Source organism: Odocoileus virginianus, chromosome 10 (genome assembly GCF_023699985.2).
Source record: "Odocoileus virginianus isolate 20LAN1187 ecotype Illinois chromosome 10, Ovbor_1.2, whole genome shotgun sequence".
NCBI classification, from domain to species: Eukaryota; Metazoa; Chordata; class Mammalia; order Artiodactyla; family Cervidae; genus Odocoileus; species Odocoileus virginianus.
The window spans coordinates 63126539-63141214 of NC_069683.1; the positions used below are offsets into that span (position 1 = coordinate 63126539).

Consider the following 14676-nt stretch of genomic DNA (forward strand, 5'->3'; position numbering starts at 1 on the left):
ATTTCCAATTAAGTGACTGAAGCAATTTGTGCTTTTTCTTCTTCTTCTTTTTTTTTTTTCCATTTATTTTTATTAGTTGGAGGCTAATTACTTTACATCATTACAGTAGTTTTTGTTATACATTGAAATGAATTAGCCATGGATTTACATGTATTCCCCATCCCAGTCCCCCCTCCCACCTCCCTCTCCACTCGATCCCTCTGGGTCTTCCCAGTGCACCAGGCCCGAGCACTTGTCTCATGTATACTAACACATACACATGGACTTTAGAAAGATGGTAACGATAATCCTATATGCAAAACAGAAAAAGAGACTCAGATATATAGAACAGACTTGTGGACTCTGGGAGAAGGTGAGGGTGGGATGTTTCAAGAGAACAGCATTGAAACATGTATATTATCTAGGGTGAAACAGATAACCAGCCCAGGTTGGGTGCTTTTTCTTCTTAAAAGTCTTTATCTGTCCTCTGGCATTTAAGAGGTGGATCCTCATGATTGTCTTTATTTGCAATTTGGTTCTTATAAAGTACAGCAGCAGGAATCTGAAAAGTGATGCATAACATTTCCTTACTACGGTCCACATTTTTCACTAAGTGAACTGAACTGCATGCTTCTTAGGAGATGTCTAATACAGTTCCAGCTTGTTGCTGAAACATCCTCAGCTGGATTAGCATCTTTGGAAAAGCTGTAACGGTGCACAATGGGAAGGAGATCACTGCCTCATGGCTACCATCTAAGAATGCTTTGAAAGTGGTGAGAAACTCAATAGCCTTTGCTGGTCAAATTCATGACAATGCGCACAGAGTGTTTTCTTCCTTTTGAAAGTGGCCCCAGCTGCTGCATTAACTCTTCTCTGACTGGCCCTTGCAGGAAATCCTTCCCATCCAACTTAAACACTTTTATCTTTGGTCCACTTTATCTAATTTACAATTGTGCAGTAGCCATTTACAGATTCGGGATTGACATCACTAGCAAACAGTGCAGTTTTCTTTGCTGCTGGAATGGCCAAGGGCCCAGTCCCAGCAAAAACATCAGACAGGACATCCCAAGGTTTGAGAAGTTCTGTGATGTGATTGTGTTCTGTGGAGCGACAAGGATTCCAGTGGCCTTTTGAAAAATCAAATTCATAGGTGTAATTGTTTTCTGAAAGCTTGGTCACCAAATTCTCCTCTCCAGATAGTATTTCCATTTGGAAATTTCAGTAAGTTTTATCAATATCATTGATTTTATTTACTGCTGAGGTGATTCCTGGATTTTTGTCAATCATAACTTGGCCAATTAAATGCTTGTAAGGTAGTTGATGATCTCAAAGTTTCAGGTGGGCAGTGTGCCCAACTCTGCTAAAACCTGAGGTCACATCTTGAACTTCACGAAGCCTAGCTCTCAAAATTTTTTCTGAATTAAAGTTTTTATAAGTTAGTTCCAAATTATATTTCAATATCTGTGGATTGACATTCAGCTGCTTTAAAATACTGAGTTCTTCTTCCTCAAAGGAGCCAATGGTAAACATTTTATAGGGATCCACCCTAAACAGTCTACTTTCTTCATCTTCTGGATCTTCAATCACACATTTTAGGCCAGGGTGCTGCAGTGTTGCCTTTTAAGGGATCACAGAAGTTTATTGAGTATTTCTTTCCTCACTTTAATCTCTGGGATGGTGCCTGTCTTTTTACAAGCTGTTCTATCAAGTTCTGTCATTCCTTGAACATCAAAGTGTGGGGAAAACAATTCAGAGTATGATTTGAGAGTTTCTCTATTTCAGGCAGGGTTGAGAATCTTTCTCTTTGATCCAACAAGAACATACCAGGTGCTCTGCTAAGCTTCTCTATCAGTGATGCACAAGGGAGTAGAATCAGTGATGCTGACTCAGTCATTCTTCATCTTTCCACTTTGATAAGTCTTCTTAAGAATCCACATCACTTCAGTAAGCTCCTCATTCTCTGGTGCAGCTCGGATCCTCACCATGTTGTATAATAAGAACTAATACAGCATGGTAGGTCAATTATACTTCAAAACAAACAACAAGACATACAAACAAACTCATGGAAAGAGATATCAGATTTTTCATTAGCAGAGACAGAAGGTGAGGGAAAGGGAATTGGATGAAGAAGGTCAAAATGTGCTACAAAGGTAGACTTGATTAAGCTTAGTGAGGAAGACTTGTAGAAAGTTGAGATAGGCCTAGGTAGGCATCTTGTGTCTAACGATCAGCCAAGGTGTGAATACAAAAGAAGAATTCTGGACTAAAATTAAAAGTGCTACCCCACTGTACACATGTGAATGATAAGACAAGGAAATGGACCATTGACATGGAGACATTTTAGAGGTCTGGATGTAGGATCAAACCCATCACAACTTTTCCTTAAGCCAAAGCTAAATTCAGAGCAAGGCACTAACTCTCTTCTATTCTATGAAGGTTGAGAGATGTGAGGAAGGTACAGAAGAAAAATTTGAAGCTAGCAGATATTTGTTCATGAGGTTTAAGGAAAAAAGATATTTCCACAATGTCTTGAGCAATGTGAAGCAGCAAGTGATGATGTAGAACTGCAGCAAGTTATCCAGAAGATCTAGATAAAATAATAAATGAAGGTGCTATGTTAAACAGCAGATTTTCATTGCAGACAAAGAAGATTTATATTGGAAGATGATGCCATCTAAAACTTTCATAGCTAGTAAAGAAAGTCAATGCCTGGCTTAAACATTTCATAGAGTAGGGTTACACTCTTTTTAGGGCCTGATGTAATTGGTGACTTAAAGTTGAAGCTGATGTTCTTTTACCATCTAGAAAATCTTAGGATCCTTAAGAGTTATGATAGATTTACTCTGTCTATGCTCTGAAAATGGAAAAAAAAAAAAAAAGGCTAGATTACAACACATCTGTTCACAACATGGCTTATAAATAGATTGAGCCCACTGTAAAGAACCACTATAATAAAAAAAAAAAAATCCTTTCCAAGTAATACTGCTCACTGACAGTGCACCTGGTAAACCAAGAATTCTGATGGAGATGTGCAATAAGATTCATGTTCCTTTTATGCCCACTGACAAATTCATTTGAAACTCATGGATCAAGAAGTAAGATCAAATTTCAAAATTTTAATTTCAAGGGTTACATTTCATAAGGCTTAGCTGCCACAGATATAGTGATTTATCTAATCAGTTCAGCTCAGTTGCTCACTTGTGTCCGACTCTTTGCAACCCCATGAATCACAGCATGCCAGGCCTCCCTGTCCCTCAAAAAGTCCTGGAGTCTACTCAAACGCATGTCCATCGAGTCAGTGCTGCCATCCAGCCATCTCATCCTCTGTTGTTCCCTTCTCCTCCTGCCCCCAATTCCTCCCAGCATCAGGGTATTTTCCAATGAGTCAACTCTTTGCATGAGGTGGCCAAAGTATTGGAGTTTCAGCTTCAGGATCAGTCCTTCCAATGAACACCCAGGACTGATCTCCTTTAGGATGGACTGGTTGGATCTCCTTGCAGTCCAAGGGACTCTCAAGAGTCTTCTCCAACACCATAGTTCAAAAGCATCAATTTTTCAGCGCTCAGCTTTCTTCACAGTCCAACTCTCACATCCATACATGACCACTGGAAAAATCTTAGCCTTGGCCAGATGGACCTTTGTTGGCAAAATAATGTCTCTGCTTTTTAATATACTATCTAGGGTGGTCAAAATTCTCCTTCAAAGGAGTAAGCATCTTTTAATTTCATGACTGCCATCACCATTTGCAGTGATTCTGGAGCCCCCAAAAATAAAGTTTGACACTGCTTCCACTGTCTCCTCCTCTATTTCCCATGAAGTGATGGGACCAGATGCCATGATCTTAGTTTTCTGAATGTTGAGCTTTAAGCCAACTTTTTCACTCTCCTCTATCACTTTCATCAAGAGGCTCTTCAGTTGATCTTCACTTTCTGCTATAAGGGTGGTGTCATCTGCATATCTGAGGTTATTGATATTTCTCCCAGCAATCTTGATTCCAGCTTGTGCTTCTTCCAAACCAGCATTTCTCATGATGTACTCTGCATAGAAGTTAAATAAGCAGGGTGACAACACACAGCCTTGACGTACTCCTTTTCCTATTTGGAACCAGTCTGTTGTTCCATATCCAGTTCTAACTGTTGCTTCCTGACCTGCATACAGGTTTCTCAAGAGGCAGGTCAGGTGGTATGGTATTCCCAACTCTTTCAGAGTTTTCCACAGTTTATTGTGATCCACACAGTCGAAGGCTTTGGCGTAGTCAATAAGGCAGAAGAAATAGATGCTTTTCTGGAACTCTCTTGCTTTTTTGATGATCCAGCGGATGTTGGCAATTTGATCTCTGGTTCCTCTGCCTTTTCTAAAACCAGCTTGAACATCTGGAAGTTCATGGTTCACGTATTGCTGAAGCCTGACTTGGAGAATTTTGAGCATTACTTTACTAGCGTGTGAGATGAGTGCAATTGTGTGGTAGTTTGAGCATTCTTTGGCATTGTCTTTCTTGGGGATTGGAATGAAAACTGACCTTTTTCAGTCCTGTGGCCACTGCTGACTTTTCCAAATTTGCTGGCATATTGAATGGAGCACTTTCACAGCATCATCTTTCAGGATTTGAAATAGCTCAATGGGAATTCCATCACCTCCACTAGCTTTGTTCATAGTGATGCTTTCTAAGGCCCACTTGACTTCACATTCCAGGATGTCTGGCTCTAGGTGAGTGATCACACCATTTTAATTATCTGGGTCATAAATAGATTTGGACAAATTAAATTAAATGGTAAGGATTCACCATCCTAGATCCCCATAAGAACATTTGTGATTCAGAGGAAGAGGTCAAATATAAATATTAAATGAGCTTTGAGGAAGTTGATTCCAATCTTGATGACTTGGAACAGTTCAAAACTTCAGTGGAGAAAGTAACCACAGATTCAGTGGAAATAGCAAGAGAAGTGGGATAAGAAATAAATCCTAAATGTATGTGAGTTGCACAATCTCATAAGAAATATTTGAAGGGATGAGGTTTTGCTTCATATGCATGAGGAAATAAAATGATTTCTTGAGATGAAAACTACTCCTCCTGAAGATTCTGTGAAGATTGTTGAAGTGACAACAGGATTGAGAATATTACATAATTTTAATTGATAAAGAAGTGGCAGAGTTTGAAGAGATAACTCCAATTCTGAAAGAAATTCCATTCTGGGTAAAATGCTATCAAACAGCATTGCATATTACAGAAAAATCCTTCATGAAAGGAAGGATCAGTCACTGTGACAACTTTCAGTCTAATTTTAAGAAATTGCCAGAATCACCCCAACTTCAGCAACACCACTCTGATCAGTTAGCAGTCACCAACATCAAGACAAGACCTTCCTCCAACAAGATATTATGACTCCCTGAAGACTCAGATGTTAGTTAGCATTTTTAGCAATATGATTTTTTAATATGTACATTCTTTTAAACATATATTGTTATTGCATATTTAATGGATTAGTGTATAAACATAACTTTTTTATACACTGCAAAACCAAAAAATGTGTGTGACTTGTTTTATTGCAACTATCATTTGTTGCAGTAGTCTGGAACTGAATCTGCAATGTCTCCAAGGTGTGCCTGTACCAAATTAATAACAAATACCTGAGAAGGCAAAAGTATAGCTAACCAAATAATTTTCAATAATCCAAGTAAATACATACACTGCTTATACAAGTTGGAAAGAGCTACAGAGAAATTTGAACATTACTTAATAGTTTAAAAAATTTTAAATGTATTTATTTATCAATTTTATAACTTTTGTATATATTGTAGTACTGAGTAAATGAGTAAATACACTGGTAGAACTGATAGCCAGAATTCTATACGTGGAAGAAAAGTAAAAGTGTTAGTTGCTCTGTTGTGTCCATCTCTTTGCTATCCCATGAACTATTATTGCCCACCAGGCTTTTCTGTCCATGGGATTCTCCAGGCAAGAACACTGGAGTGGGCATCCATTCCCTTCCTCAGAGGATCTTCTCAACCCAGGGGTCAAACCTATGTCTCCTGCCTTGCAGAAAAATTATTTAACATCTAAACCATCAGAGAAGCAAATAAGGGAGAAAGAGATAAAAAAGTGTAATGGGAGAATTACAAGGGAAAGCCTTTTTGTATTGGGATGGAATTTGAGATTTCAATATTAATCTATAAATTATGAATTTATAGTAAAACCTTAAATTCCAAATTATATACACTATGTGTGTGTGCGCTAAGTTGCTTCAGTCATGTCCAACTCTTTGACACCACATAGATTGTAGCATGCCAGGCTCCTCCGTCCATGGGGTTCTCCAAGCAAGAGTACTGGAGTGGGTTGCCATGCCCTCCTCCAGGGAATCTTCCTCACCCAGGAATTAAACCCACATCTCTTAGATCTCCTGCACTGGCAGGGAGGTTGTTTACCACTAGCACCACCTGAGAAAGCCAATGTCAAAATTATCCTATGTATGGTAAATATTAAATATATATTATACTTTATTATCTATCTGGAGATACAATCCCTAGCTTTGTTTGTTGAAAACACCAAGACATAATGATAACAAACCAGCATACCTAGTACTGTAGACTGCTTGTGTACCCCAAAATTTGTGTGTTGAAACCTAATCGCAGTACAATGGAATCTGGAAGTGAGAACTTCAGCACAGTGATCCCCAACATTTTTGGCACCAGAAACTATTTTTTTGAAAGATAATTTTCCATGGATTGGGGCCTAGGGGAAGAGAGAAATGGCTTCAGAATGATTTTCATAAGAAGTTTGCAACCTAGATTCCTCTCAAGTGCAGTTCATAGTAGAGTTCGCAATCCTATGAGAATCTAATATCACCACTGAAATGATAGGAGGTGGAGCTCAGACAAGTGATGAGAAATAGCTGTAAATACAGATGAAGCTTAACTCACCCACTGGTTACTCACCTCCTGCTGTGCGACCAGTTCCTAACCGGTCATGGACAGCTACCAGTCTGTGACCCAGGATTTGGGGACCCATGCTTTAGGAGGTAACTAGCTCATAAGGGTGGCATCCTCTTGAATAGGATTAAAGCTCATTAACACAGGTCCTTGGGAGCCACCATCTGAGGTTACAGTGAGAAGTTGGCCATCTATGAACCGTGAAACAGAGCCTTACCAGACCCAGATTCTGTTGGCACCTTAATCTTGTACTTCCCAGGATCCAGAACTGTGAGAAAAAATTTCTCTTGTTTTTTAAACCATCCAGTCTATGCTATTTTTGCTATTTTTGTTATTTGTGAGTACATGCTCAGTTGTGTCCATTCTTTGCTACCCTATGGTATATAGCTCACCAGGTTCCAGACAGGAATACTAGAGTGGTTTACAATTTCCTCCTCCAAGGGATCTTCCCTATTTTTATTATAGTAGCTTTAAAAAGCTAAGATATCTAGAATCCTTATGTCTTAATATTGGTTTCTAAATACCATTCATTTCAAAATAAGTAGGACTTCTTGAGAAGATGTATGGATTCCATGACTGCCGCGGGAGAGTTACAAAGGTGAACCAGGAACCTCTTCTTGGGTCAGAAATTAAAGAAAGGCTCAGAAATGAATACAGACATGTTAAAAGAACATCTAATCCTTCAGAGGTCCATAGAAGTGCCTTCTGAATGCTGTATTTCTCTGACATGTGTGATCTATTTGACTTCCTTTTCTCAATACCTTCTCCTTGGGCCACACTCCATAACTTTTGCTACTAAGGTCTCTGAGTTAAGGCAGGAAGTCTAGTCTTATTCAAACACTTTCTGAGGTGCTCAGTTAACCCACAAGAAACCTGTGCCCCCATGTCAAACAAACAAGCTAGAGAAAATACTGACAAGCTGATCTGATGTCATTCTTTCTTTCTTTTTTCCATTTATTTTTATTAGTTGGAGGCTAATTACATCATTACAGTAGTTTTTGTCATACATTGAAATGAATTAGCCATGGATTTACATGTATTCCCCATCCCGCCCCCCCCTCCCACCTCCCTCTCCACCCGATCCCTCTGGGTCTTCCCAGTTCTTCTGTACATCACGGGATGTTCAACCAAGAAAATAAAGCCAATTGTCTGTCATTGCTGTCATCAACCAAGTTTATCATTGATTATTTTATCTTGCCATTTTAGTTTTTCTTTCCTGCAAGAGTGAGCTGATATTGTGGGTACTGAATCCAAATGGCACCTCTTAATAAACCACAAAGGAGTAAGTAGACTATACTTAATTTTTGACAGCTTTCTCTCTGTGTCTCTCTTATCACACAGAAGCAAGCATGCAAGCACACATGCATACATCCCACTAACACACAAACTGCAATACAGTAACGTATATGCATTTTTTCATAGTTTTTACCCTCAAAATTATATCATAAACATTTCATATATAAGTTATCTTTTAAGCCATAAACTTAAAAATTGCACAATATTCTAATACTTGGCTAGATTTTCTAGATAACAGACCAATCAAGAGTGTGTTGATATATAATTGGCATACAGAACACTGCCAATATTTACTAAAATAAATTTCATTGCCATGATTATTACTTAGCATAAATATTTGATCACATCTCTTATTACATCCTTAGGATCATTTCTAAGATTTATAATTAGAGAGACAGTAATTAGTTTTTTAAAAGATCTAATTCCATCCATATAGCATTTCCAAATGGACTTTTAAGTCATATTAAAGCAATACAAATTATTGTTAATTAAAGATTCATTAACTATTTAGATATTTAAGATGTCATTATTAGAAATGAAGCATTTGTTAATAGTGACAGATGCTTACTTTATAATTTTTTGATTTAGAGTACAGTTTTGAAGAAGAATATGATACAACTATATGGTAATAAGTGATACCAGTTGCCATTTCATTTAAATAGTAAATGATGAAAGAAAAAGCAGATTGAAAAATTACAAGTAATTTATATCACTTAAGGGAGACTCCTTATTAGCTTTTCTTAATTACCTAATTTCTTGTCATCTCAGTAAAAGCCTACCACAGCAGACCTTTTTGTTTTCCCTCTCTAGTTCCTTCACAGTACCTGATAGTGTTTTGCTCAGTATGTAACGTGTAACTGCTCAACTGAAATAATATAAAGTTTTTTTTTATCTAAAGCCTATTAAAAGTTAAGAGAATTTCACTTTTATAAGTATGACCAATATTTGCAAACCAACTCCAAGACGAATATCTTTCTTGTTAAATAAAGTTAAAAAAACTTTCAAACTCTCGTCCATGTCATTTAATTTCAGATAACATTTGTACTTCTATTGCTAACTTTTAAACATTAAATTGTGCACCAAAAATACATATAAAGTATCATACAATAACACTTATTAAGTGTAAAATTTTTAAAAAGTTGTTATTTTTAGTGAGAAAATTGCTTTTTCCTTTGGGAAATAAGATACATCATTGGCTAAGTTACTGAATAAAAAAGCCAAAATTATTTGCAAGGATCACATTAATTTTAAAGTCATAGAGACGACATACTTAAATAAAATACATATCAGATTTTTTGCCAATAGAGATTATTTTAACAAAAGTCATACTAATTTAAAAATAAGAACATAGTAAAGGCTGAATTACTGAGTTTCTGTATGAGTAAAAATCAGACTACACCTTTGTCAATTAATCAATGCTAGTGATTTAGTATGGCCACTTCCAAGATTTTTATCAATATCTAAGAGTCAACAAAGAGTAGCACAACATACTACTACTAATAGTTGAAAGATTAAAATTAATTCTTAAACTTATTGTGATTTATTTATTTATTGGATGACTCAATATTAAAAATATTCAATTCTTTCCAAACTGATTAGAGTTGATGTAATCTAAAATTGTAATTTTAATTTTTTTATTATTTTTTAATTTTTAAAATTATTATCATTTTTTCATTTATTTTTATTAGTTGGAGGCTAATTACTTCACAACATTTCAGTGGGTTTTGTCATACATTGACATGAATCAAGCATGGAGTTACATGTATTCCCCATCCCGTTGTAATTTTTAATTTAACAGCATAGCAAAATATTTGCTAAACATTAGCAAAGTGTTTCTGAACTGTTTGGGAGTATTTACTTGTAAAAAAAAATATCAGGCAAAGTACTTGAATTAGATTATATAATTTATTATTAAAAATAAGAAAGAAGTCCAAAAAAGTGTCCAAATAACTTGAAAAGATATTTTATAAGATGATTTACAGTTGTCCTATGAAAATGTGCTCAACTTTAATAATAATTAGAAAAATAAAAATTTAAACCCCAAACATATACCACTAAACACTGAGCACAATGACCAACATTAAAAAATGATATTAACTCCCAGGTTTATTCTTACAAAATGTGTGCACGTTTAGGGCAACAATAATGATGAAGAACTTAAAAAGAATGAGGACATTACCTATCAATAGCACAATAAATGAATAAATTGTGTGATGTTTATACAAGAAACACTATCAGCAATAAAAACAAATGAACTACAGCTATGTAAACTACATTGCTCCATCTTACAGCTCCTAAGAAAATAAAATAACCTAGATATGAAAATTATACTTCCTCTCTTTCCATTTATATTTGTGTATGTGTCCTGGTGTGCTAAGTCACTTCAATAATGTCCAACTCCGGACATGAAACATTAACATCTCCAGTTATTCTCATTTTAACAGACAATAATACTGTCTACCTTATATACTGTGAGTCTTGACTTAATGGACATGAAGTGATGAACACAGTGAACATGACTTAATATTTCATATTCAGTTTTTATAATAGGTATTCAGAGATGGTTTACAGCTTACTATAGTGACTTCAAATAATTCATATCTAATATAAGTTAAAATAAAAATATGTTCTTAACAAAATTCTCAATATTTTCTATACCCTAATAGAAATAAACTAAAAAAAAAAAAAAATACACATTTGGCCAAGTGGAGGCTGGACATTTCTATTCTTTTTGAACTCCTGTATCTATATTTATATTCTGTTTTACTCTAGGATTTTTGTCTATAAATCAAGCACTATTTGGTTCATAGCCAAAATTTCCTTTGCAAATTTATTTCAGAATTTGTCATTAGTTTACCTCTTCCTCTTTATCATTCTCAACTGTGCAACCTAGGACCAGATCATTACTTGGTTTTAAACCTAAAATTGATTTAAAAATGTCAAAAGGGACACTGGCCATAGGAAAAAATAGGCATCATTTCATGCTTAAACATTATTACTCCACTTAAATACTTATCAAAAAAGGAAAAGTAAGACAAGAGGTAGACTGAATCTGACTAATTGACAGGAATGACCACTTCAAGTCATACATGGCATTTGTGTGCACATAGAGAAAACTCATTGCACTGTATCCAAAACCTTAGCTTCAGAAAGTTTCCTGGATGAGTCTTATTTCCTCTCAGTCCTCAGTAGTAATATTGGGCAAGCCCATTGCATTTTGAATCTGTGTCTTTTCACTGTAAAATAAAGATAAAATCACATGTGCTACTAACAAGATTATTGCAAAATAAAATAAAGCATATGAACACAATTCTTGGCAGTAAAGCATAATATACATATGTTATTTTTATTCAATATCAGCTCCCTGGTGTTTTATGAACTTAATCAGAATGTAGCTTTTGTTTATTCCTTTATGTAGTTAATAAGAAGAAATTTATAAGAAGCTTTTGTGATTAAAAAAAAAATTGAATAATAGCTACTCCCAGAGGCAAGTGATCTGCACAAGTGAATTAGGAGGGGTTCCAAGATGCTGTCTTGCTATAAGAACACTTTGAAAGGAATTCGAAGCCTCAATGAGTCCCCAAAGACTGGTTGCACAGGTCAATTACTGCTGTAGTAGAGAGAGTATGCCTAAGGGAAATTCACTGTTTATAATCACTAACTGAAGTAAAAAAGAACAGCTATGAGAGTCCTCTGAAAGACAGATGAATAGAAGGAAGTACAGTGCAGTATCTCAAAGAGCTCTCTGCTTAGAGGCAGAAATCAGGATTTAGGGTACTCTTGTCATCCCACTAACAGAAGGAGTCTCTGGCCCTTTAAAATTTGGGCAAACATATTTTAGAGCATCCCTCCCAATACTTTAGATCTTCAGCAACTTCTCTCCTCCAGACCCTCTCTCTGCTCTAGAAAAAAAGAGGCACTGACTCTCGTTGGCCACATACTCATCTTTCCCTACTTTATTCAGAGAAAAAGGAGGTGGGCCTTCTTACATCTATGTTTTATGAGTTTGTAACTTTCTTGGAGAATTTTAAGGGCCAAGAGCAAGATTACAATTTACCAAGTTACTTTGACTACAATGAAAGTAGTCTCCGTCTCCTTTTTCCTCTGGACTCGGTGAGAATTAGTAACACTCCTTTCTCTGCCAGTCTCTTATATCTAAGGCAGGTGAACCCACATACAGGTCAGCTTCTAACTCAAGCAGGCTTATGTGAGAATTTTCCCATCAAAGTGGATAAGATCTTCTTTCCCTAAGAGAAATTCCTTACATACTGTTAGGAGAATAACATTTTCTCCTGGTCATTGTTTTATTTTCACTAGTTGAGACATTTAATAGTTTATTAAGTAGAAACTGAATGCATCATGTTTTCTAAATGAAAACGTCTATCTATCTAATCAGAATCAAGTGGAGACTGAAGTCAATAATATAAATCTGGTCCTCCTTTTAAATAAGCTTAAGGTCTAATTTCTTTATACTACCCTAATTAGGTACTACTTGTTTAACTTCCAGGATATTTAGAGGGAACAACATCTTATTCACCAAATAGGATCAGGGATTCTACATGGCTTATTTAATCCTAACAATTATATTTTTCTCATTTTATTAATGAAGAACTAGTTTAGTGATTTTCAAAAGAGCCTATCATTATTAGATGGAAGAACATGTAGTACATTCTCAACTTATCTGACTTTAAGATTAATGTCCATTGCAAATCATCATGTTATTTTGGGGAAATTGAAAACCTCTTAAGGTATTTCCAAATAATATTAAATTTAAAAACTTTAGAAGGAAATCTTGCCATATATAGATACCTGTATCTACCTGAAAGACATCATGCTAAGTGAAATGTCAGTTACAGTAAAGCAAATATTGCATGATTATATTTTTATAAGCCATCTAAAATAGTCAATTCATAGAAGCACACTTTAGAATGGTGGCTATCAGGGGCTGTGGACAGTGACATGGGGATATGTTCAAAGTGTATAAATTTCATTTATGCAAGATGAATAAGTTCTAGAGATCTTCTGGGCAATATTGTATCCACAGTTAACAATCCTGTGCATGTGTGCATGCTAAGTCTTTTCAGTCCTGTCTGACTCTTCACAACTCCCTGCATTGTAGCCTGCCAGGCTCCTCCATCCATGGGATTTTCCAGGCAAGAATATTGGAGTAGGTTTCCCTGCGATCCTCCAGGAGATCTTCCTGACCCAGGGATTGAATCTGTGTCTTTCTCATATCCTACATTGGCAGGCAGGCTCTTTACCACTAATGCCGTTTGGGAAGCACTAACAATACTGATTATATGATTAAAAGTTTGTTAGGAGCGTAGAGATCTTGGCAATGCCAAAGAATGCTCAAACTACTGCACAATTGCACTCATCTCACACCCTAGTAAAATAATGCTCCAAATTTTCCAAGCCAGGCTTCAACAGTACATGGACTGAAATTCCAGATGTTCAAGCTAATTTTAGAAAAGGCAGAGGAACCAGAGATCAAATTGCCAACATCCGTTGAATCATCAAAAAAGCAAGAGAGTTCCAGAAAAACATCTAATTCTGCTTTATTGACTGTGCCAAAGCCTTTGACTCTGTGGATCACAACAAACTCTGGAAAATTCTTAAAAAGATGGGACTAACAGACCAGCTGACCTGAAAAATCGGTATGCAGTTCAGGAAGCAACAGTTAGAACTGGATATGGAACAACAGACTGGTTCCAAATCAGGAAAGGAGTATGTCAAGGCTGTATATTGTCACCCTGTTTATTTGACTTATATGCAGAGTACATCATGATAAATGCTGGGCTGGATAAAGCACAAGTGGGAATCAAGATTGCCAGGAGAAATATCAATAACCTCAGATATGTAGATGACACCACCCTTATGGCAGAAAGTGAAGAAGACCTAAAGAGCCTTTTAATGAAGGTGAAAAAGGAGAGTGAAAAAGTTGGCTTAAAATTCAACATTTAGAAAACCAAGAACATGGCATCTGGTTCCATCTCTTCATGGCAAATCGATGGGGAAACAGTGACAGACTTTATTTTTGGGGGCTCCAAAATCACTGTGGATGGTGATTGCAACCATGAAATTAAAAGCTGCTTACTCCTTGGAAGAAAAGTTATGACCAACCTTGACAGTATATTGAAAAGCAGAGACGTTACTTTGCCAACAAATATCCATCTAGTCAAAGCTACAGTTTTTCTTCAGAGTAGTCATGCATGGAAGTGAAAGTTGGACTATAAAGAAAGCTGAGCGCTGAAGAATTGATGCTTTTGAACCATGGTGTTAGAGAAGACTCTTGAGTGTCCCTTGGACTGCAAGGAGACCCAACCAGTCCATCTTAAAGGAAATCAGTCCTTAATATTCATTGGAAGAACTGATGCTGAAAACTCTAATACTTTGGCCATCTGATGCGAAGAGCTGACTCACTGGAAAAGACTCTGATGCTGGGGAAGACTGAAGTGGGAGAAGGGGATGACA

The 14676-nt window shown here is 36.3% G+C and overlaps 1 pseudogene; it reads right to left on the minus strand.

Annotated features, from left to right (window-relative positions):
• Positions 1–445: 445 nt before the first annotated feature.
• On the minus strand, positions 446–1936 carry LOC110123001 (tRNA (guanine(37)-N(1))-methyltransferase pseudogene; annotated as a pseudogene).
• Positions 1937–14676: the final 12740 nt, after the last annotated feature.